This window comes from Myodes glareolus, chromosome 17 (assembly GCF_982192425.1).
Source record: "Myodes glareolus chromosome 17, mMyoGla1.1, whole genome shotgun sequence".
In the NCBI taxonomy this organism is placed as follows: domain Eukaryota; kingdom Metazoa; phylum Chordata; class Mammalia; order Rodentia; family Cricetidae; genus Myodes; species Myodes glareolus.
The window spans coordinates 25,235,506-25,257,425 of NC_142042.1; the positions used below are offsets into that span (position 1 = coordinate 25,235,506).

Sequence of the window (21,920 nt, forward strand, 5' to 3'; positions counted from 1 at the left end):
CCTTCTATGTCAGAAAAATAAAACATGTATTTGCTGATACTGTAGAGATCTTGAGAAAAATGAACAAAAGTAGTATCTCATAAAGTATATAAATGCATGTTGATCTGTACAATAATTATTTTTAATTTTAAACTTTTTATTCATTTTACATACCAACCTTAGTTCCTCCTCCCTCCACTCCTCTCCCACTCCCCTCCCCACCCCTGTCCATCTCCCATCCTCTCCTCAGAAAGGGCAAAGAAAGGCAGGACCAAGCCTCTCCTTCCTGTATCAAGGCTGAGCAAGGCATCCCACCATAGGAAATGGGCTCCAAATGGCCAGCTCATGCACCAGAGATAGATCCTGGTCCCACTGCCAGAGGCTCATCAAACAGACCAAGCTACATAAGTATTACCCACAGAGTGCCTAGGTTGTCTTATGCAGGCTCCCCAGCTGTTGGTCTAGAGTCTGTGAATTCCCACAAGCTCAGGTCAGCTGTCTCTGAGTATCTCCCAACTTGATTCTCCCGCCCCGTTGCTCATATAATCCTTCCTCCCTCTCTTCGACTGAACTCCTGGAGCTCGGCCTGGCTCTTGGCTGTGGATCTTTGTATCAGCTTCTATTGGTTACTGGATAAAGACTCTATGATGACAGGGTATTCACCAATCTGATTATATGGGAAGATCAGTTCAGGTACCCTCTTCACTATTCCTAGGAGTCTTTGCTGGGGTCATCCTTGTGAATTCCTGGGAATTTCCCTAGCACCAGGTCTCTCCCTAGCCCCATAATGAGTCCCTCTATCAAGATATCTCTTTCACTGCTTTCCCACTTTGTCCATTCCCCAACTCCACCATCTCATTCCCTCATGTTCTCATCCCCTTCCCTCTACTGCACCCCCACCACAGTTCACCCAGGAGAACTCATCTGTTTCCCCTTCCCAGGGTGATCCACGAGTCCCGCTTAGGGTCCTTCTTGTTCCTACCTTCTCTGGAGCTCTTGATTGTAGTCTGCTTGTCCTTTGCTTTACATTTAGTATCCTTATGAGTGAGTATAAACCATGCTTGATTTTCTGGGTCTGGGTTACCTCACTCTGGATGATTTTTTATCCTATTCAATCCATTTCTCAGTACCTCAATAATAATTTCTTAGCCATCTCTTTGAAACACCACATTGTAAACAAATCTTCACCGGATAAAATTATGGAAAAGGCAAACGTCAAGACAATGAGAAAATTGGTTGCTTCCTGGTTAATGGGGAAGGAAGAAACAAAGAACTTGGGAGGTTTAAGATTGAAAAGCCCTCTACATCATACTGTAATAGTGGGTGTATATCTTAGCCAATCCCACAGAATGCATACCACAGAGTGAACCTTCATTTAAACTGGATCAGGTGATGAGGTGTGATTCTGTGGTTTAAGGTGCTGATCATGGGGGAGACAGGGACACTAAAACTCTAATTAACCCAAGCATCAACATTTAAAAACAGACATTTACCCAGCAAAGCTTACTCATGTTGATGTTTACGGAGTCTTTTGCATTTCCAAAGTTAGAGTTGGGTTTTCTAACTATTTCTCCAGTGTTTGCTTTTCTGTGTCTTATTTCTGCTTCTATGCTGTTTTCTTTCATATCTATTATTGGCTATTCATTAGAATGAATGTTTAAATCATTTACTTTTCTGTCTTTATTGCTTCGCAATGAGTGCATTTCTAGTAAAGGTTCCAGACTTTCCGACACATGCTTTTCTGTGTCTCGTAACTTTAATATATTGCTCTTACGATTCTTGATTTCTTAAAAGTATGTCATTTGGTTTTGATTATTTTGTTCATCCAAGATTTATTTATGAACTGTTTTTAATTCCCAAGGTTTAAATGTATTTCTCTTTCTAATAGCTTTTTAACTTTAAAAAACGTGCTTGTGCACATGCTTGTGTGTGTATGTGTGTGTGCATGCTCTCGCGTGTATGTGTGTGCAAGTATACTTATCAATGCAGATATGTGCAAAGGCCAGAAGTTGACATTGAGTTGTCTCTTCAGTCATATTTCCTTTTTATTTACATTTGAGATAGGTTTCTCACTAAACCTGGCAAACACTTCGGATCATCCTGTCTCCCTCTACTAGCACTAGGGTTACAGGCATGAGCCTTCCTCCATGCCTGGCTTTTATGTAGATACTGGGGACTTGAACTCGTGTCCTTATGCCTGAGCATCTCCCCAGCCCTATAACAGTTTTGATGATTGTAATCAAAATCTAAAATCCAATACATGACTGATTTCACTAATGTTGTGGACTTTTTTTTTTTGTCTCTTTATTCTTCCAGGTTTTGTACCATGTATTTTGACCATATTCACACACCCTACCTCCTCCTATATCCACCATTCCCTCTCTACCCACCCAACTTTTGAGTTTTCTTTCCAGTTGTTACAGTTAATGTAGCCCCAACTATTCTTGGGAGTGGAGCGCAATTGGTATTTAACAGTGTATTTCTGTCTATAGTCAAAACAGAGTTTATATGTGTATACATGAGTAAAATGTTTTATTCTTTGGGTCTTCTAGAAACATTAGTCCTATATTCCTGTTGGCTGCATCAGGATAAAATTTCCCCACATACCCTAAGGAGATTATTCCCTTTTCACTTCTGGCTAGCTACTTGTATGTACACATGTGTATATACACATACACCCATACACTCACACACACTTATGCACACAAGCACGCCTACACTCACTTTCACTAATCAGGCACTTATTCTCTTTGCATTGTTGATGGAATTATAAATTTTTGATAGCTTTCTAATTTGGTAACAGCTGTCAGAGTCTGTTTTGCTAACATTGTTTCATATTTTGATCCTCTACTTTTCTGTGCACCAACTGTTTCATCTCTGTAGAACCTAGTTTTCATTAGTGTGTTATGAAATCATTTTATCATGACCTTATCAGAAATTAACATTTCAACTCATTTCTTTTTGCCACTTTCTCCCTCCTAATTTTGTTTTTTTGTTTTGTTTTCTGTTTTGGGATCCATATTTTCTTATTAGGTATTCTACTCTTACAAAAGACTCTTTAGAACAAGTAAATATAAAATGGTATATGTCACATTTAGCAGTGACCAAAGATATGCGTTCTTGGTATTCTTCACAGGAATAAACTAATAAAATCTTCAGAAGCACAATCATTCAACCCACCTCCCAATTTTTTAAAAACAACAAAAAGGGTCAGTTTTTAACAGTGTATTATCTAAGTAAATCTAACACTACTCAGAGACAGATATTTGAATGAATGTGTTTTTAAAATGCATGTGTGTACAAACACACAAAATATGATGTTGCCCAGAAACTCCAACTAATGAATAATCTCACAAGATTAACTTCCCAGGTGCCACATCACAACTCTCCAAAAGTGGAGATAAACCCCAGAAAGCCCAAATCTAAGATGCAGTATAGTGTCTCCTCATGATCAGTTGGGAATCCTATGACAGTCACAAGGCATGTGGGCTCAGCGATGGGTTTACAGTCCAACCTCTGCACAGTGTCTTCACAGACAGCGCTTCACAGTCAGGGCGGATCATGTCCATCTCGTGAGACACCTACATGGCACTGCTGCTGAGTCACACTTTGTGATAATTTACTAATTCAAATGGAACTCCAGAGCAAATAGCTATGGAGTACGAATTTGAAGACAGATGGTATAAATATCAATTGATTCAAACTTGCCAGGAACAATCTTTTATTTTCCTTTAAGTACAGAAAATTTGTGTATAATCAAGAAAATTAAATCTCATAATAAAAATACCCCTACAAACAGTGTGTTCAGTCAGGTTCCACATGGATTGTATGTTGATTCACATTCTGCTCTGCTGGGGTACTTTCGTCAGCCTCATGATAAGCACATCCCTTCTGATAAGCATACCCCATCGGTTCTCAAGAAAAACTGCAAAAGCAGAGAAGAGCTGGGATGTGTTAGGAAACTCCATGATAATGCAGTTCATCTTCAAGCAGGAGAACTTCTCTCTGGCTTTCAATTCCTGTTTCTATATGATCTTCTATAGGTACAACCTTTAATTTAAGAGAGTCCCCAAGTGCTGTATCTTTATAATCTGTGGTATAGACCTAGTCATATGGTTTAAGGACTTCTCTTACTTTCCTGCCCCTCCAGCACAAGCTGCTTTAAGCATTCCTAGGCAGTTGTTTACACGTCTTAGTGCATCTGTGGCATTGAACTCAGTTCAGTGGCTCAAAGCTAGTCATGCTAAGTCATTAAAGTGCTGTCTCCAAGCATCGTATCCCAGGAATAGATAGCATATGCAGCCCATCACCTGACTCCCTTCACTTGTTCAGACTCCATAGTTCGGTTCTTGCCACCATCAACAGAGAAGTGTTGATGGCTGTTCCGGAATCTGTGATCAAGGCCAAAGCTGAGCGTCTTGGTTGTGGCTGCTTGACATGGCTGTTCTATTACCATCCTTTTTTCTTTTCTTTTCTTTTTTTCTTTTTCTCTTTTTCTTTGAGTCAGTCTCATGATGTTGCCCAGGCTGGCCTCAAACTCTCTCAGCTTAGCCAAAGCTCGTTTAGACCCCTACTCTTTCTGCTTCTGTGTCATGCTTACATCATAACAGATATGTGTTCTTGCCTCTGTGTCCAGCTCACTAACTTGTTATCAGTGGTGGTGGTAACTTAAGCATCCAAATATTTGAGGAACCAAAGAGAACATTCAACATACCTGTCTCGTTTTGACTGTTTCATTCGTTGTGTTTTTTGTTTGTTTGCCTGAGATTTACTACATTGATTCCTTTTTTTGCTCCCATTTCTATTTATGAGCTATGGTGTTAAGGTCATAAATTTATGGTCTTTTTGGTCAGAACCACAGATTTAGGTGGTAACCCATATATACTGCTAAATAGCTTTTAAAAATAATTTGGCAAACATTTTTTAAAAATATGTGTTTCTAAGTGAGTTTTATTGGAACTGGTTAAGGGAATGTAGGATTAGATATACATGCAGGGTGGTCATTTTTGTGTGACTTATAATTGTTTCTGAGCATGAAGAATTGGCTTCCAAGAAGTTTCTACACACTGTGATGACTTGTTCCTTATGGAAAGAATGCTCTACTTCCTCAGACTCAGAAGAACTGATTTGGATTTACAGTTGGATTGAAGAGGGTCTGAGGAAAGAAGGGTTTGTGTGCATTGTTGGTGAGTGCAGGAGGAGGCTAGTTCATCATAGATTCACAGAACTCAGTACTCTACAGCCCTCAGACACACTCACATACACACACACACATGGTAAATGACTGTTTGATCTGTCATTCCTGTGTTCTTACCACTACTTCAACCTTTTTTTGACTTTCACTTTTCACCCCTCCTATGTTTCCCCTTGGGGAATGTGTAACTAACTGAAGTAAAGCTCAGAGAGTTTTGTTAGTATAAAACTCTTTAAGGAATTCTAAAGAGAATTTCTTACAATAGGATCATAGCCCAATCCCATTGCCATCCTTAGAACTTCAACGTAAACCTCTGTAGACCGAGACTGCTTGTTCGTTTCCCAGCTGCCCAGACCCGAAATAACCACACAGAAACTGTGTTATTATAGCACTGCTTGGCCTATTAGCTCATGCTTATTGACTAGCTCTTATATATTAAATTAATCCATTTCTTTTAATCTGTGTTTTGCCATGTGGTTGTGGCCTACTGGTAAGGTTCCGTACGCATCTGTCTCCTGCAGTGACGGCTACATGGCTTCTCCTTGACTCTGCCTACTCTCTCTTCTAGCCTAGCTATATCCTGTTAAGCCATTGGCTGAAAGCAACTTCTTTATTAACCAATGGTTATAAAACATATTCACAGCATACAGAGCGGAATCCCACATCAAACCTCTTCATTCTAACATTTGCCCTTTCTTCTCAGCTTCAAAGCTTTGTTTTTGAAAATAGAACCCATCACTATATCTACATCTACACCATCTGCTAAAACTAAGCTTACCAGGGTCCTCCCTGCCTCCACCATCTCCTCTTCCCGGTGTACTAGTCAAGTTCTCTGGACACTTTTCAGTCCTTTCCTGCCTGTGCCTCTCCGCAGCATATGCCACTCTTCTGCAGCCTGTTTGGCCACACTCTGTCTTTATATCTGTTGGCATGCTCTCCTAGGTGGTGTTGTGGTTCCTTGTGTGTTTCATAGGATTTGGGTTTTTCTATCTAGGATGTATTGACTGTCTGTCTCTAGCTATTACTGCTAGCTACCCTTGGAGATCCTGAGGATAGTGGCTATGCCATATCATTGTGACTCGGAGCCATCAGTCCCTTGCTCATAGTAGAAACTGTAAGCAAGAGAAATTAGCCATTAAAATGAGACTCACTTCCAAAGTTCTTTTTTATGCCTCTACAGAAACATATCATTATGTAATTTTACTTGATGTCATTGGTTTTTTTAAGACTTTTTTTATTGAAAATAGCTTTTGTTTGTTTTTTTTTTTCCTCACATAATATATCTTGGTTATGTTTTCCCCTACCTCTATTCCCATTCCTCTCCAACTCTCCCATCTGGACCTACCCACTTTCTGTCTCTGTAACATGAGGGCCAGCTTGTTGGGGTTTCTGTCCCGCCCAGTACCCCAACAAGCCAGCAAGTCCCAAGGAAAATCACACGGAGTCTACATCAGGTTATAAACTGATTGGCTCATTAGGTCAGGCTTCTTGTTAACTCTTATAACTTATGTTACCCCATTATCCTTATCTACTTTAGCACATGGCTCTGTACCTTTCTCAGCTGGGCAAGTTACATGCTGCCTCTTCAGTGATCTGCGCAGGAGTGAAGGAATGGCTTCCTGCTTTCCAGGATACTCCTGTTTTCATTGCATCACCTCTACTTCCTGTCTGGTTTTCCCACCTATACTGCCTGCCTGGCCAATCAGCATTTTATTAAAATATGATTGACAGAATACAGACAATTCTCCCGCACCATGTCTCTCATTCGAAAATAAACAGGCTTCTAAGGGATAATAATAAAATATAATACAATGTAATATAGTAAGGATAGGACAGAACTAGCACAAGAAAAAGCTCAAGAAAAGGCACAAGAAACATGTGGATGTAGAGACCCACTCATTGACACACTCAGGCGTCTCGTAACAACACTATACCAGAAGCCATTCTATGTACACAAAGGACGCTCCTTTCACCTGCTCTTCAGGGTCCCAAGCCCTAGGGGATGGATTTGACAGGGACATCTCATTTAGGGCAATAGTATCTTTTTGATCATTGTGCCTAAATGTATTCCCCCTCTCCCAATACAGTTCATACCCATTTCCAATCTAAGAATGTTTCCTTCCTTAGAAACTATTGATATCCTTGAATAAAGCTTACATTCCATTTATTCTGGTTTCCCTCCAGGAATACTACTGTTCAGTAGCCAACTTTTCATTGACTCTCTACCACAGTTCTCATATTTCACTTTTTATTTATTTTTCTTTCTTCTCCATCCTTTATGTTTCTTAATTGAATACTGAGTTTTTAATACCATAGCAGTCCTATTTCTTAACACTTATAAGGAAGTGTTTTCTATAATTTTGAAGGATAAAATAATATCTCAACTTTGTGAATGTTACCATATGTCTACAATGATAAGAATGTATCTGTGAACTACCACAAATTATATGCCTCTGGTCTCTGAAAACAACTGTAGAATTTCTACCCTCTAGTGAGAAAGGAGTAGATATGAAAGGAACTAATATTACTGAAAGTTGGTGGTTTTCCAGGGACTGTGCTATGATCCTATTTATTTCTTACAATATTCCTATGGAAGGATTTTTATTTACATTACAGAGGTAAAGCAAATACTCTGAAGATTAGCTACTTGACAAGGTCAAATAGCTAATGAATACTTGAGCCAGGCGGTCAGTGCCAAACTTTTGTTCTTCAGTAGTAGTGTATTATTTCACATGGCCGTCCACATCTCTACAAGAAACTCCCATTCCATCTATCAATCATAGTCTATTTTTCTTTTCTTGCTATTACTCTCAAATTTCATAGGCTGTTCTTCAGGCCTACAAAAAGGAAATTAAAAGTAGAGATTTTTAGAATAAACACAAAAAGCAGCAAAAAAGCACTTGCTTTTAAGCCCAGTATGAGAGTGGTCACAGAAAACTATATCAAGCAGTCTAAATATACCAAACCTCATAAAAATTAGCAGATATGTCTCTGTGTCCACTTTGTTATAATACTGTATTGTTTATGAACAATATAACTATGGTTAGAGTCATTAAAGAAGGATTAAATTATGAAGTTAGAGAGAGAACCCAGAGGGCAAAGACTTAGGATATAAGCATTAACATCTCAGTTTGAATCCTTATTACCCATATAAATGCCAGTGATGGTGCCACACACTTATGAGTCCCGTGATGAGGGGGGTCACAGACACAGGCAAGTTCCTGGGGCTTGCTGGCCAGCTGGTCTCCTTGAGCTGCAGGTTAGGTCAGAGATCCTGTCTCAAAACAATAAAATGGAGAAGCAAATGAGATGACATCCCACTTTCAACCTTTGGCCTCCACACATGTGTACGCAGGTAAACTGCACCAGAAAGCACAAATACACAAAGAAAGATAAAATTGCATTCAACTTTACTCCAAGATGTCTAAAAAAAACCTGAATTTTAAATTTTCAAATTATAAAAAATGTTTTTGAGTTTCCAAATGATTGTCACAAAGGATGGATAAATTATAAATCTACAATAAAACAGAGTAGTGAGAATAAAGTTTCACTTCATGTATCAACATAGAACTTGTAACATATTTGAGTGAGAAATTTGAGTTGCAAAAAGTACCCTTATAATCATATTAATTTAAGATTTATAACCAAAGCTAGATATTAGTATTATTAAAGATGCATAACTATACAGCAAAAGTTTACAAAAGTCAGTATATTGGTAAGCACAAATTCAAGATGGTGGCTCTTCAACAGTAGGGAAGTGAAGGAGAAACCTTCGGTTAGGGACACATAGAACTGCAAAAGGATTAATAATGTTCTGTTTTTTAAGTTGATTATTAGATACCTCAGTTTCACATCATCATCAATGTGTATGATTTACACCTGCTTAAGATGTGTGTGTATGTATAAAAATGTTCAACAGCGTATTTTGATGGTATTATCTAGAGATATTAGATATTTAAAAGAGCTTTCCAAAGATATTTGACAGACGACTCATCATTGTTAGTATTATCAAATAAGATATAAAAAAACAAAACAGCTACATCAGGAAGCACATCTGAAACAATATGCATTTGTCTAAGGAAACTAATATTAAAATTTTTTGGTATGTACAATATTATGAACTATAAGTCTAATCTCCTAAATTATGATATGCTCTTTGTAAACATTATCTGAAATAATAACAAGACTACATTAAATTTTAGAGAAAACACCATCTAATTATAAGCTGTGAGAAATTTATAGAATTGTGGGGACCATTTTTGTCTTCTATTCATCATGAATGAGCATCTTTGGAGTAAAATTATTCTGTTGCAAAATGTAATTTCTTCTTTATGACTCAATAATTATATTTTTTTATTTACATGGATAGTAAGATAAACTAACTGAATTTCATTTCAGCATAGCTACAAAGAGTTTTACTAGTTTGTTGTTGTTGTTGTTGTAAAAAGAATCAAAACGAGCAAGGCTGAGAAAAAACTAATTTGTACTTCTGTGAAGTTTATAAATGATTTTCCTAAAGGGTTGAGAATAGTTCTCAGCCAGGCTTGGTGACATATGCCTTTAATCCCAGCACTAGGGAGTAGGAGGCAGGCCAGCCTGGTCTGTAGAGTGAGTTTCAGGACAACTAGGGCTATGCAGAAAAGAAACCCTGTCTTAAAAACACCAAAATAATAGTAAGAATTGTTATTACATAATAATATAATATTATATAATAATTATTATGTAATTATATATTATAATATGTAGTATATAATTATTCTAATATATAATATAATTTGTGGTATATTATTATTGTATGATAATATATTATTATAAGAAAAAAGGATTAAGTAAACCTCTAAGAAAATTTATGTTAAGATTTAGGAATTTCTATGTGTTTTTATTGCTTTTACATTTTTATTACATGATAATCCACAATTAATGATTTAATACTGATTTATATCCAATATTATAAAGGAAATTTAATTTTCATTTCTTATATATTACATGTGAATGAAAAGACTCAGCTTCCCATTGGTTAAACTCTAAGACATATAGATATTTCTAAAGATTTTCAAATATTTCTCACATCTAAAAGCATTTTTTTGTTACACAGTAATTCCTAATTCTATTTATAATTCTGGGAAGATACAGAATGTTGTATTGTGAGTGGCAGATATCTTTTGAAACAGGTGGTTTGGGAACAGAATACAATCTAATGCCTTGTATCAGGGTCACTATATGTATATAATTTTTTTTTCTTTTCCTGGAACTAATCTCCTTAAAAGCTAATACTCCAGCACACAAACAATGCCCCTCCAGAGGGCTGAGTAAAGTGGGTCAGGAGGGGATTAAAGACTGGCGCTGCACTAAAGTGAAGCAGTGAAAGCTTTACTCTTACTTTCCTTCTGGTTATTTGAGACTCTTAAATTGCTGGTTAATTCTGACACCGTCCTTTTGCTTCTTCTTCCTTGCCCTGGTGTGTGAGCCCTTATTGTTCATCTGGGCATGCAATGTTTTCTTAGAAATTTCCCATTGCATTTGCTAGGGTTGAATATCTGTCAGCATTGAGTCCATTTACGCCATCAACAGCTCAGTTTCTGCCTGTGTTCTTCCCTTCCTTTTTATCCACTCAGTTCTCCTTTCAAAGTGTTTGTACCTGTCAGCACTGGGCCCTCAGGAGCCACCTTATTAGGCTTTAGTGTTGGAGTCTATAAATATGCTGGAAATCTACTAGATACAAAGCAGTACACATTCAGTATAGCGCTGGAGAAGATGTGATTGTTTGCAGTTTCACCAAGAGTCTTTTAGAATAAAACCAACTCAGAAAACTTCAGTAACAGCATCCTGTTTGCCCATTCATAGAAAGAACTGTGCTACTCTGAGGACAGCAAGTAGGCTTTTGAGCCTTTTCTATACAGTGGAGGGTTCACATATATTTATGTGGTTTTATAGAGAAAATTGTCAGTACTGAAGAAACAGTGGACAATGTACCTAACATGTTACTTGGTGGGAGGATTCCAACGCACAAGTGACATTCTGAGTATTATTTTTTCACTTGGACTTTTAAACACATTCATTATTTCCACACATTTTTCCTCTTCTCAAATCTATCAACTATAAAAGGAATTCTTAATTTTTGTTCACTCTAAAATAACTGACCTAACTAAACTAAGGTTTCCTCTATCTTTATCATTAAGTGGATCTTTATTTAAGGAAATGAGTCCTTAGTAATAACTGTTTTACCTAGATTGTTCATGCAATTTAGTTATATAACTGTTTTCCACGATCTCTCTTCAGACTTTTAGTACTTACTCTCCTCTCTTGATTTAAAGAAATCGAAACCTTTCTACATTCTTCTGTCAGAAACCAACATACTTGCTTCAATCTCTACACATCCTTTCACAAATTACCTGAGTGAGGTCTTGCCCCAAGGGTACCCTTTCCTGTCTTTCCAGTGCAGAGCAAGAGCTTCTCTAGAAAAAAAAAAAAATGAGTACATTACTTTTTTCAAAGATGTATTTTTAATTTAGATGTATGAATGCTTTGCCTGTGTGTGTGTGTGTGTGTGTGTGTGTGTGTGTGTGTGTGTGACAGAGAGAGAGAGAGAGAGAGAGAGAGAGAGAGAGAGAGAGAGAGAGAGACACTCTGTGTGTGTACCATGTGCATACCTGGTGCCTGAGGAGGCTGGGAGAGGTCATCACATATGCTGAAGCTGGGGTTATAGATGATGTGATCCGCTGTGTGGGTGCTAGGAACCAAAGCTGAGTCCTCTGCAAGAGCTGCTGGTGCTCTGAACCCCTGAGTCATTTCTCCATTCCCCAGGACAACGCTTTTTAATTTAGCCTATATAAATTCTCAAGACGTGGAAAAGGTGCGGGCAAAATTCTTTGCCAAAATCACATGAGTGGCCTCTAGTCTGGTTACTAATAGAATCCTTTTTCTTCTCTGAAGCCTCATGAGCTGGCACCTCTACTGTCTACGTTCCTCTCAGCACTGCTGTCTTCCAGGCTCCTATGAAAATCTGTCAATGTAATCCACCATAGAAACAAACTGAAAAATAAAAACCTCATGATCATCTCATTAGATGCCAAAAAAGGCTTTCGACAAAATACAACATCCTGTCATGATAAAGGTCTTAAAGAGAGCAGGGATACAAGGAACATACCAAACACTTCTTCGTCTTTATTCTTGCCAGTCTTATCTTCACTAACTGTATTTCCCCTGGATAGTTTATATCCTCCACTTCCTTCATTCAAATACCAAATGTCATCCGACAGGCTCTTTCAGATCACCATAGCTACAGCACGTCTCCTTCTCCTTACTCATTGTCCTTTAATTATTCTTCCTTACGTATATGTTTGGTATAGTTTCTCTAGTGGATTGATGTGTGATGTCAAAAGACAGCAGGAATTGCACCAGCCTTTACAATGGTCCTAGCTTAGTATCTGTTGAATCAGCAGTTTGAAGGAGGGCAGGAAAGGAACTCAAAAAAGGTAGAACCAGGAGACAGGAGCTGATGCCATGGAAAGGGCTGCTTACTGACCTGCTGCCCAGGGCTTGCATAGCCTGCTTTCTTATAGAACCCAGGATGGGATGACTCCACTCACAATGGGCTGCCCCATGACCCCAACAGTTTAAGACAGTACCCTACAGGCTTGCCTATAGCCTGATCTTCCGAAGGCAGTTTTTTCAATCAAAGTTCCTTCCTCTTTTAGCTTGTGTCAGGTTGACATAAAACAAGCCATCACAATGATATAAAGAAATGAGGCTTTTCCTCACGTAGTGGCTTGATTGAAAATATGCCCACAGACTCATAGAGTGGCATTAGCGGAGGTGTGGCCTTGTTGAAGGAAGTGTGTTACAGGGGGTGGGCATTGAGGTTTCAGAAGCTCAGGGCAGGCCCAGTGTTTCTCTCTCTCTCTCTCTCTCTCTTCATGCTGTCTGCAGATCCAGAAATAGAACTATCAGCTACCTCTCCAGCACCATGTCTGTTACTTGTGGTCATGCTTCCCTGCATGATGATAATGGACTAAACCTCTGAACTGCAAGCCAGCCTAACCTACAGTTGTTGCTTTTTATTATATATGAAAATACAAAATTCTTTTACAAAAGTCATTTATTCCTTTTAAAAATATCATCAAAATAGTTATTTTGCTCTCCTACATAATACTTATTTTGCATTGACTTTCAAGGGAGAAAGTTCTACCTTTTCTCTTTCACTTAAAGGTAAAAACGAGCCAGGCGGTGGTGACACACGCCTTTAATCCCAGCACTTGGGAGGCAGAGGCCAGCTTGGTCTACAAGAGCTAGCTAGTTCCAGGACAGGCTCCAAAGCTACACAGAGAAACCCTGTCTTGAAAAAAACAAACAAACAAACAAAAAACCTAATTACGTTTGTAAGATTAAAACAATGGAAGGTAACAAAAAAATTTTGACTAATCACCATGTTTCTGATATTTTATCTTCTGTTTATTTGGCTTGCTTCTCTGTGGAACTAAAGAACCAGGCATGCATAAGACGTTCTATCTCAAGTTCTTAGAAGACACCAAGATATTATCTGTGTTTAAGACTAACGAGATTCCTGTGTCTGCTCTCCCTGTGTTTGTAGATTTGTGGGTGTGCATGCAATGCCTTCGTGCTCTCGTGCTGTATCCTTAACATCACATGACAGATTCTAAACAAGACAATGAGTTATTTCTCCTTCTATTTATTCTCTCTGCCTGCCAGCCCTGCCTATCCTTTCTTTGCCTAGCTACTGGCCATTCAGTTTTTTGTTACACCAATCAGGTGCTTTAGGCAATCAGGTAAAACAAATGCCACACATCTTTACATAACTAAACAAACGCAGCATAAACAAAAGAAACACACCTTTACACAGTTACAGTAATATTCTGAAGCATAAACAAATGCAGCACATAGTTGCCAAGGTAAAATAATATTCCACAGTAAGACTATCCTACCTTGTCTTGGCAAAATTTAACAGTTGCTTTCTTTTATGTCTTACTTGTCCAATTTGCACAGCATATTCTCAGCAGTCAAGGCGAGGACAGTCTCTTGCCCAAATGGTTAGCTTTGCCACATTGAAAGCAAGCTCCATATGGAGATTCTTTGATGCCTATCATCCTATTTTGAAGTAAATTGTTGCCTCTAGGAGCAAATGTGTCTCACTATCATGAAAAGCCTTATGTTATTAAAATATTTTAAATGCCATATTTGAAGGTCTTTGAAGAGTTTGAAGATAATCTAGCTATCTAAAATATATCTCTGCTTGACCTTTAAAACATACATAACATGGCCACAAATTTGATTATTAGATGACTAACTAAAAACTTGTATTTTTTAATTATACTAAATAGTTCGTAATACTAATTTTCAAGGATGAGAAATTTACATTACATTGTTAAATTAGCTGTAAGGTACAATACCTTAAACAAGCATAGAAACATATATGCAGTATAACAAAAATAACCTCAAATTTGTATCAATATACAGTAATACTTTCAACAAGAGTAGAATATATATACATATATATATAAAACAAAATAACCTTATATCTGTCAATATACAAAAATCCATATGAGTGTAAAACATTTGAGATTATTGCTTTTAATTTAAAGTAGATCCAATAATCTACCTTTTATCTATAATTTCTATTTTATGTCCCCCCTTTTTCCCTTCAGAAAGAGATCTCTGAATCTGATCTCCTTTGTATAGCTTTCTACCTGACCACCAACAACTTGTAATCAACCTTCTTAAACAATGATAAACACCCATAATCCATCGAAGGACCAAACACCACCCAACATGGGTGTTGTATTCTTAAAGTTACTTCCTGTTGTCTAGGGGTGATGGCATCTTTAGAGGACCCTGAGAACATTGGGATATGATAGTCCTGGGTGAGCTCGCTATATCCTTTTTTGTTTAGTCTCTCTGTGATGGGAAAGTATAGAGCTTATGTCTTATGTCTTGGCTGGATAGTCTGTGAGGCTGGACCATCTCAGCTAGTAACTTTGAAGTTGTTCTGGATACAGAATTTTGAGGGAACTGCAACAGAGGCATTCTGGGAGGCTGGATCACCTGGGATCTTTATCTTTATTGGTAACTGATTCTTTTATTTTATTTTGGAAAACACACAAACTCAAAGGTAGCATACACAAGTATGGAATGTGCCTTGTGCACAAGTTAGCCGAAGATGATTTTTTTTTATGTTTGATCAGGAAAAAGGCATCTGTCAACTTTATAAGTCCATTTGGACTATATAATCAAACTAATATAAATTTATCCATGTCATATGAAAGGATATCATGTAATAATAAGTCATGAGGATTCTGTGGCCAACAAGATTTATCATGTCTCTTTCAGTATCAGAGCTGTTCCCATGTAGAGGGGCATCACCTGTTCTGTAGTCTTTCCTGGTTTCTTTCTCAAGTCTGTAACCAGAGATCCTCAGAAGATCTCTCCTCAATCAAATCTGATATTTATTAATTTTGAAGAAATCCACAGCCTTTTGTTTTCTTTAGAAACAAATGAATAACCTCTCTCCCAGTGCAATATATTTCCTGACTTTTATCCTGAAGTTAAGACATCTTAAAGTATATAGATTGGATTAATATATCAGATTCCATATTCCAATGTCTGTCCACAGCTGTTGTTTTTTTTTTACTTTATTAGCATTAAAACATCAAAGTCAACAAAGCAACACAGGATTGAGGCATCCTGTGTATTTTCCATCTTTATGTGACTTATTCTTTTTACATTACTTTACTCTCTTTTGAAGACTGGATTATTTTTAAACTATTTATTTACTTTTCTATGACTATCTATACAATTATTTTTCTTTTTTTAAGATCTAAGCATATTTTTAAAAATATTATAACCAGTTCAGAGGTTTTCTCATCCTGCACCTGGCTTTTTTCCCCCAGCTTTCTCAGGCCCTATGTGGATTTACATGCCATGCATTGGGCACCAAATGTAGGAAACTTTCTTCTTGTCAAACTGTCTTCAGACTGCCAACCCACAAATAATGATCCAGAGCTATTTAATTATGAAAGCTTGATCCTAGCTTAGGCTTTTTCCCAACTAGCTCTTATAACTTAATTAACCCATTTTTTAAAATCTACATTCTGCCACATGGCTCAGTTGCTTCTTCTTAGTACATCACATCCGACTTTCTGTGAGTGTGTAGGCAAAATCATATACCTAGATTCCTCCTCCAAATTTCTCTCTCTCTACCTGAAAGTCCTGCCTAATCTCTGCCTGCCTAACCATTGGCCATTTAGCTCTTTATTAAACCAGTCAGAAGGCACCTTGGCAAAGACACACCTTCACAGTGTAAACAAATATTCTGCAATATGAGTCTCTGTAATAGTTCCCATCTACTGCAGGAAAAAGCTTCAGTGAGACACAGACCCATAGGTATAACAGTCATATTGCTACATTTCTTTAGTATAACAACATTTGGTTGGTTTTGAAGTCACAAAATCGATAGAGATATGTAATAAAATTATAGTTAGAAAACATGATTTATGGAGCTAGAAAGATGGCTCAGTGGTTAAGAGCACTTTCTTATCCTTCATAGGACCAGCATTTGCTTTCAGCACCTACATTAGGTATAAAACTACCTATAATTACAGCTCACAGGAACCTGACATCGGTTTCTAGACTCCAGAGACACGCACATGCATATACTCACCCAGGCACACATACATACACATAAGTCAAGTTTGAAAGTCTAATCAGTAAAGACATAGAATCAGTATTTATTTAATTCTGAGCCCAATGAAGACCCTATCCTTTACTTACAGTAACTTTGACCAAATCATTGCTATTTATATGCATTTCAGCTTCTACTACATGACATTTCCCAGGAAAAATATATTTCAGTGTGGTTTTCCTGATAATTTTGAAGTTAAATTATGAAAATACTAAAGAAGTAGACTTAATTCAACTTATCTGGTGTTAGAAATACAGATTAAACCTAGTAACAGTACATAGAGAAGGCAGTATAGAATATACAAAAGTAAAAGTTTTTAAAGAGAGTAAATTACTATATAAAGAACATTAATAGCACTGTGTATATTTGTTATTCAAAATATTTTACTGATAAGGATTTATGATTCATTATGTGGTAAATAAGAGCATAGGTCCTGAACTGTCAGGATAATATTCCTGACCTCATTATAGTTAACTCTGAGTGATGCTAACTGTTTTCCATTACACTTCTTCCTAGCACAGAAAATAGCAGAGCCAGCTTTGTGAGCTGTTGTGGAAGGACAGTGAGGTAGACAGTACAACATGCTCAGCAGAGGATAACCATTTCTACCAACACCAACAAACAACAACATCCGCTCTGTGGCTGCATGGTGTATCCACTAGTGATGTCTGTAATATAGGTCATTATGATGACTTTGACAACACCCCAGCTCTCGTCCATCTAGATCAGTGGTTTTCAACCTTTCCAACACTGCAACCTTTTAATATAGTTCTTCATGTTGTAGTGACCCCCAGCCATAAAATTACTTTCATTGCTTCTAATTAACCTCTATTTTGCTACTGTTATGAATCTGAATTGTAATATAAATATTTTTGGAGATAAAGGGGTGCCAAAGGGGTGAGGACCCACAGGCTAAGAACCACTGATTTAAAGTCTTGTATCTATACCTCCCCATGTATTTAGCTCATCTTTGTTATTATTCCCTGTTTCTGGCTTCTTAGTATTCAGTTTGGTTACTTGATCTTTGAGAACGTCTCCAACTACCTAATCTAAAATACTACATCCATCAGTTTAATTGCTTTTTTCAAAAAAAAAATCACACTCTCAGAAAGTTAGCACTCCTCATTTGGAATGACCAAAATACCATTTAATCTATGTCTGATTACAAGGTAGAAGCTAAGAAAGAATTATTTTATTGACCTTAAAAAGTTAGTTAAAATACCTTCCTGTTGTTAACTTGAGTTTCTAAAATGAAAAATAAGCAACTGTTTTCCAAAGTTAACTCTTTAGTTCCTAGATCTTTGATCTTGGAAAATATTGTAGTCCTTAAAAAAAGGAAAATACCACAGGTGAATGATAATTGTTTTGCATGATATAAGTAGATTCAAATGAAATGAAAATTCATGTGTTCAGTTAATGCTGCATATAATACTCTGCAATCAAAATGTTTTATTCATCTCAGAGAAATAATGGCAGAAATAAGTTATAATTTTCCATTAGTCACTTTAAGCTCTTCTATAAACAAAGTGAAGCTTTGACTTGGCAGTAATGTGACTGTGCTGTGTTGAGCATTTCTCCCTCCCACCCAGTGTGCCTAAACATTCTTCTTAAAAGGCAGCCTAGAGCTGCTCTGGAAGGTGAGGGTGTGTGCTGCTTTTAGTCTGCATCTGTAGTACTGGGCCATTAAAGATCTTGATCTATCTTTATTTCTTTCTTCCAAAATAATCCGATTTTTGCCACAAATTGATTGCTCAACCCCCTGTGTCATTTTTTTATAATATCCAAAGGTTGCTAAAGTCCCAAGGTGGAGAAATGGCTCTTTTTGAGGGGTGACACTGCAAGGCCACGTTATTAAATGGAGTGATTTATGAGACCCCTAACTGACTCTTTCAACATAAACTGAGCCTTCATACTGCTAAGCCTGCTGGATGGCTTTTATGTAGAAGGAAAACTGAAATAAAATATATTTTATGACCGATTGTGAAGAATTAAATTACTCCCTAATATGTAATTTCTAGGGGAGTTCCCTAATTTCCCTGAGAAACATCTCACTTTCTTGAGCTCTCCCACATAAGAAAAGGTAATGATGGCGCTGAGATCCAACAGTCCGTCATCCATTTAAGAAATAGTATATCATGTTGAGGATAAGATTGACACTGGTATTAGAGAGCTTCATTGAGTCCCACTTCCAGCCTGTGACTTTAAGCAAGTGTTAATCGTGCTGTGGAATGTGCATTGTCCTTTTCTGTAAAATATTGAAAATGTCATCTACACCAACAACTGAGGGAGTTTTGAGGTGATGATATATTAAATATGTAAGTCCTCCCTAGATTGCAGAGTCCTGGCAGCAGAAAGTGTTATCGATCATTTTAGAAGTTTAGGAGATGCGTGCATTTTTGTTTTTGTTATATCTGCTTTAAATATATGTTAGACAACATAGTTAACAAAATACATTTCATAAGCTCTCCTGGGATATCCTTATAATGAGTAAACAAGGTATAAGTTCATTAAGGCAAAAACCATGCATTATACATGCTTGTATCTCCAACATTTTTGAAACAGTTTTGTACAGGCTATGCTGATTGCCTGACTGTGTGTTGAGCAGTCTTTATGAAAGTGTCTCGATCATTTAGAAAATATAACGTGGCCTCTTTTGATATTATGAATTTCCATGGACTTCTCCTGTCTTTTGTGGTAATAACTGTCAAATGTTCTAACAGTGTATGCGGTACAGTTACACTCGTGAAGATACCATGACACTGTAATGATTTCATTGATTGAACCATAGGGTGTGTGAACAAGCATAGAGGTATGAGACAATTATAGGTACCCGCTACTGGAAAAATATGCTTACTGGGGTCCGTGTGGCCAGGAGGATTAGTGATGCTAGCCTGAAAATGACTTTTTAATCAAAGAGCCATTTAAAGTCTTAGCATCTCTGGCATGCTATCTCTGAAATAAGTGACTTCATACTGCTGCTTTCTTATTCTCTCACAAGAGTTGTCAGAAACTTTTCCTATCTAAGACACTTCCATAATTGGTTTATTTTGCTGTTTCAACAAACACAATCAGAACATTGATACCTAACTTGCTTCATGCATAGAACCTGTGAAATTTAGCACACTGGGTTGAAATGCAGTTTAAAGCACAACTGAAAATTCGTTCATTCAAAAAAATTATTATCAGATCTAAAAGAATTGATGTGGCTGGTGAAGTTTGATGGAGCTAGTACATGTGGATGCATCAGAAGTGTGGCTTTTGAGGACCCCGTCAGTAAAGGCTTTGATTCCCCATCAAGAAGTAAGGAATCTTATTACTTGGTTTGTTTGTTTTTTCTTGGAGGTATTTAAACAAAGGAGGAGAGGTATCTGGGTAGCTTTGAAGAGACTTAAGTGAGCACATCCAGGCAGAGCTCACTCTGATTAACTACTCTGCACAACCAGAATGTCACACCTCAGGGAGCAACTGGGAAAGAAGGAAAGGCCCCTAGGGAGTCCAGGAGATTCATGGTCTGCAGCTCCATGGTTCAAAGTGACCCAATGGGTTCCCTAGATCGAATCTGTTTTCTTAATTATATCATTTAATGGCAATGAGCGTCAGTTGAGGATGAATGCTTCAGAAAGTTTTATGAATAATTTCATACATTATCTGTAATAAAAATGATTCAGGCTATCATTATCAAAGAAAATCTTTAGTGCATAACTCCAAGAATAATGGTACTCCCTATTCAGATAGAAATCGGCCTTAAGAAGGTCTAAGCACGTTATATATTAAAGTAAGGCCATGTTTTGTTTAAGATGCCAAGGTCAAAATCGTCAGTGTCCTTCCTCATCTGCCCCTGCTTACAATTTCAGGTCTGCCTGGTCTCCCCCACCCCTCCACACATAGAGCCCTGGTTTTCAAGCACAAATGAGCTCACTGTGGTTTTCCACTAAACAAGCTCCCTCAATTCATTCAGTCATAAATTTCTGTTCCAAAAAGCCAGTTCATGCAATTGGGATAGGTCCTGCTGCCTCTGCCCAACAGATCAAGCCACATACTGTCAACCTCATTCAGAGGGTCCCATGCAGGTTCCCCAGCTGTCAGTCCATAGTCCATGAACTCCTACTAGCTCAGGTCAGCTGTCTGTGGTTTCCCCATCATGATCTTAACCTTCCTTATTCATATGATCCCTCCTCCCTCTCTTCAGCTGAACCCCAGGAGCTCAGCCCATGCTTGGCTGTGGGTCACTGCATATGCTTCCATCAGTTACTGGATGTAGGCTCTATGACGACAATTAGGGTGGTCACTAGGTAAAAGACTTTCTTAGCACTACCTATAACCAAAGGTGCTCTGTCCTTCAGTTGTTTGACTGACTTTCTAGAAGGGTGGTAAGCACCCATGTGATCTCTGTTGAGTAAATTTGCTCTTTCTTTCCTGATTCCATAGTTCCTCAAGTAGAAGTGCTTTAGTTTTCAGTCTTTTTCTTCATATTAGTTATATTTTTTAATTCATACAATGTGACCATGCTGTAACTTAAAGGAATGCTTTAAGAACAAAACAACGAAGGATTTCTATTGAAGAACTTTAGTATATGTTTAACCTGAGGGTTTTCTTAACTTTCTTATATAAGCAAGTTATAACATGCAGGGTACATTGTTGTTTTGAACCAAAACACTGAGAACTGCCTGGACCGAAAGAGTGTTCCAGACCCAGTTAAGCCTTTTGTTTGTTTTCTTGCTTTGGTTTTTTAACAAGTCTTCTCCTGGCCTAAAAACCTTGTCTTCCTCACTTTGCAACAGGCAGAAAGCAGTCACATGCTTTAGATAATCAAATGCATCCTAATGTGAGTTAGACAAAGATTGCACTGCAGAAGAATCATGACATCATATATATTCAAATGTTCTCTGCTTGGATTTCTTTTTCCACTGCACTTTCATTTGTAGTGAAGCTAAAAGTAGATTACAATTTTATATTGTAAATTGTTTTAGATACTAGGACACTGAATAAAAATACAAAGTAGGGTTTCATTTTTAAATTAATACATACTCTAAAACACTATTTTTTCTCTTG

General features: G+C 37.5%; 1 protein-coding gene and 1 long non-coding RNA gene across 3 annotated transcripts in view; one reads left to right on the forward strand and one right to left on the reverse strand.

The window, feature by feature from the left end:
* Gstcd (glutathione S-transferase C-terminal domain containing) overlaps positions 1-21,920 on the forward strand; it is a 91,022-nt gene that overhangs the window by 49,030 nt on the left and 20,072 nt on the right. The window lies entirely within an intron of this gene.
* The window catches only part of LOC125414657 (uncharacterized), a 61,194-nt gene continuing 45,897 nt past the window's right edge, over positions 6,624-21,920 (reverse strand). The window contains exons 3-5 of the long non-coding RNA XR_014997575.2: positions 11,566-11,628; positions 8,320-8,447; positions 6,624-8,010 (exon numbers count right to left, since the gene is read on the reverse strand). This is a non-coding gene — a long non-coding RNA (uncharacterized LOC125414657). The remainder of the gene's footprint in view (positions 8,011-8,319; positions 8,448-11,565; positions 11,629-21,920) is intronic.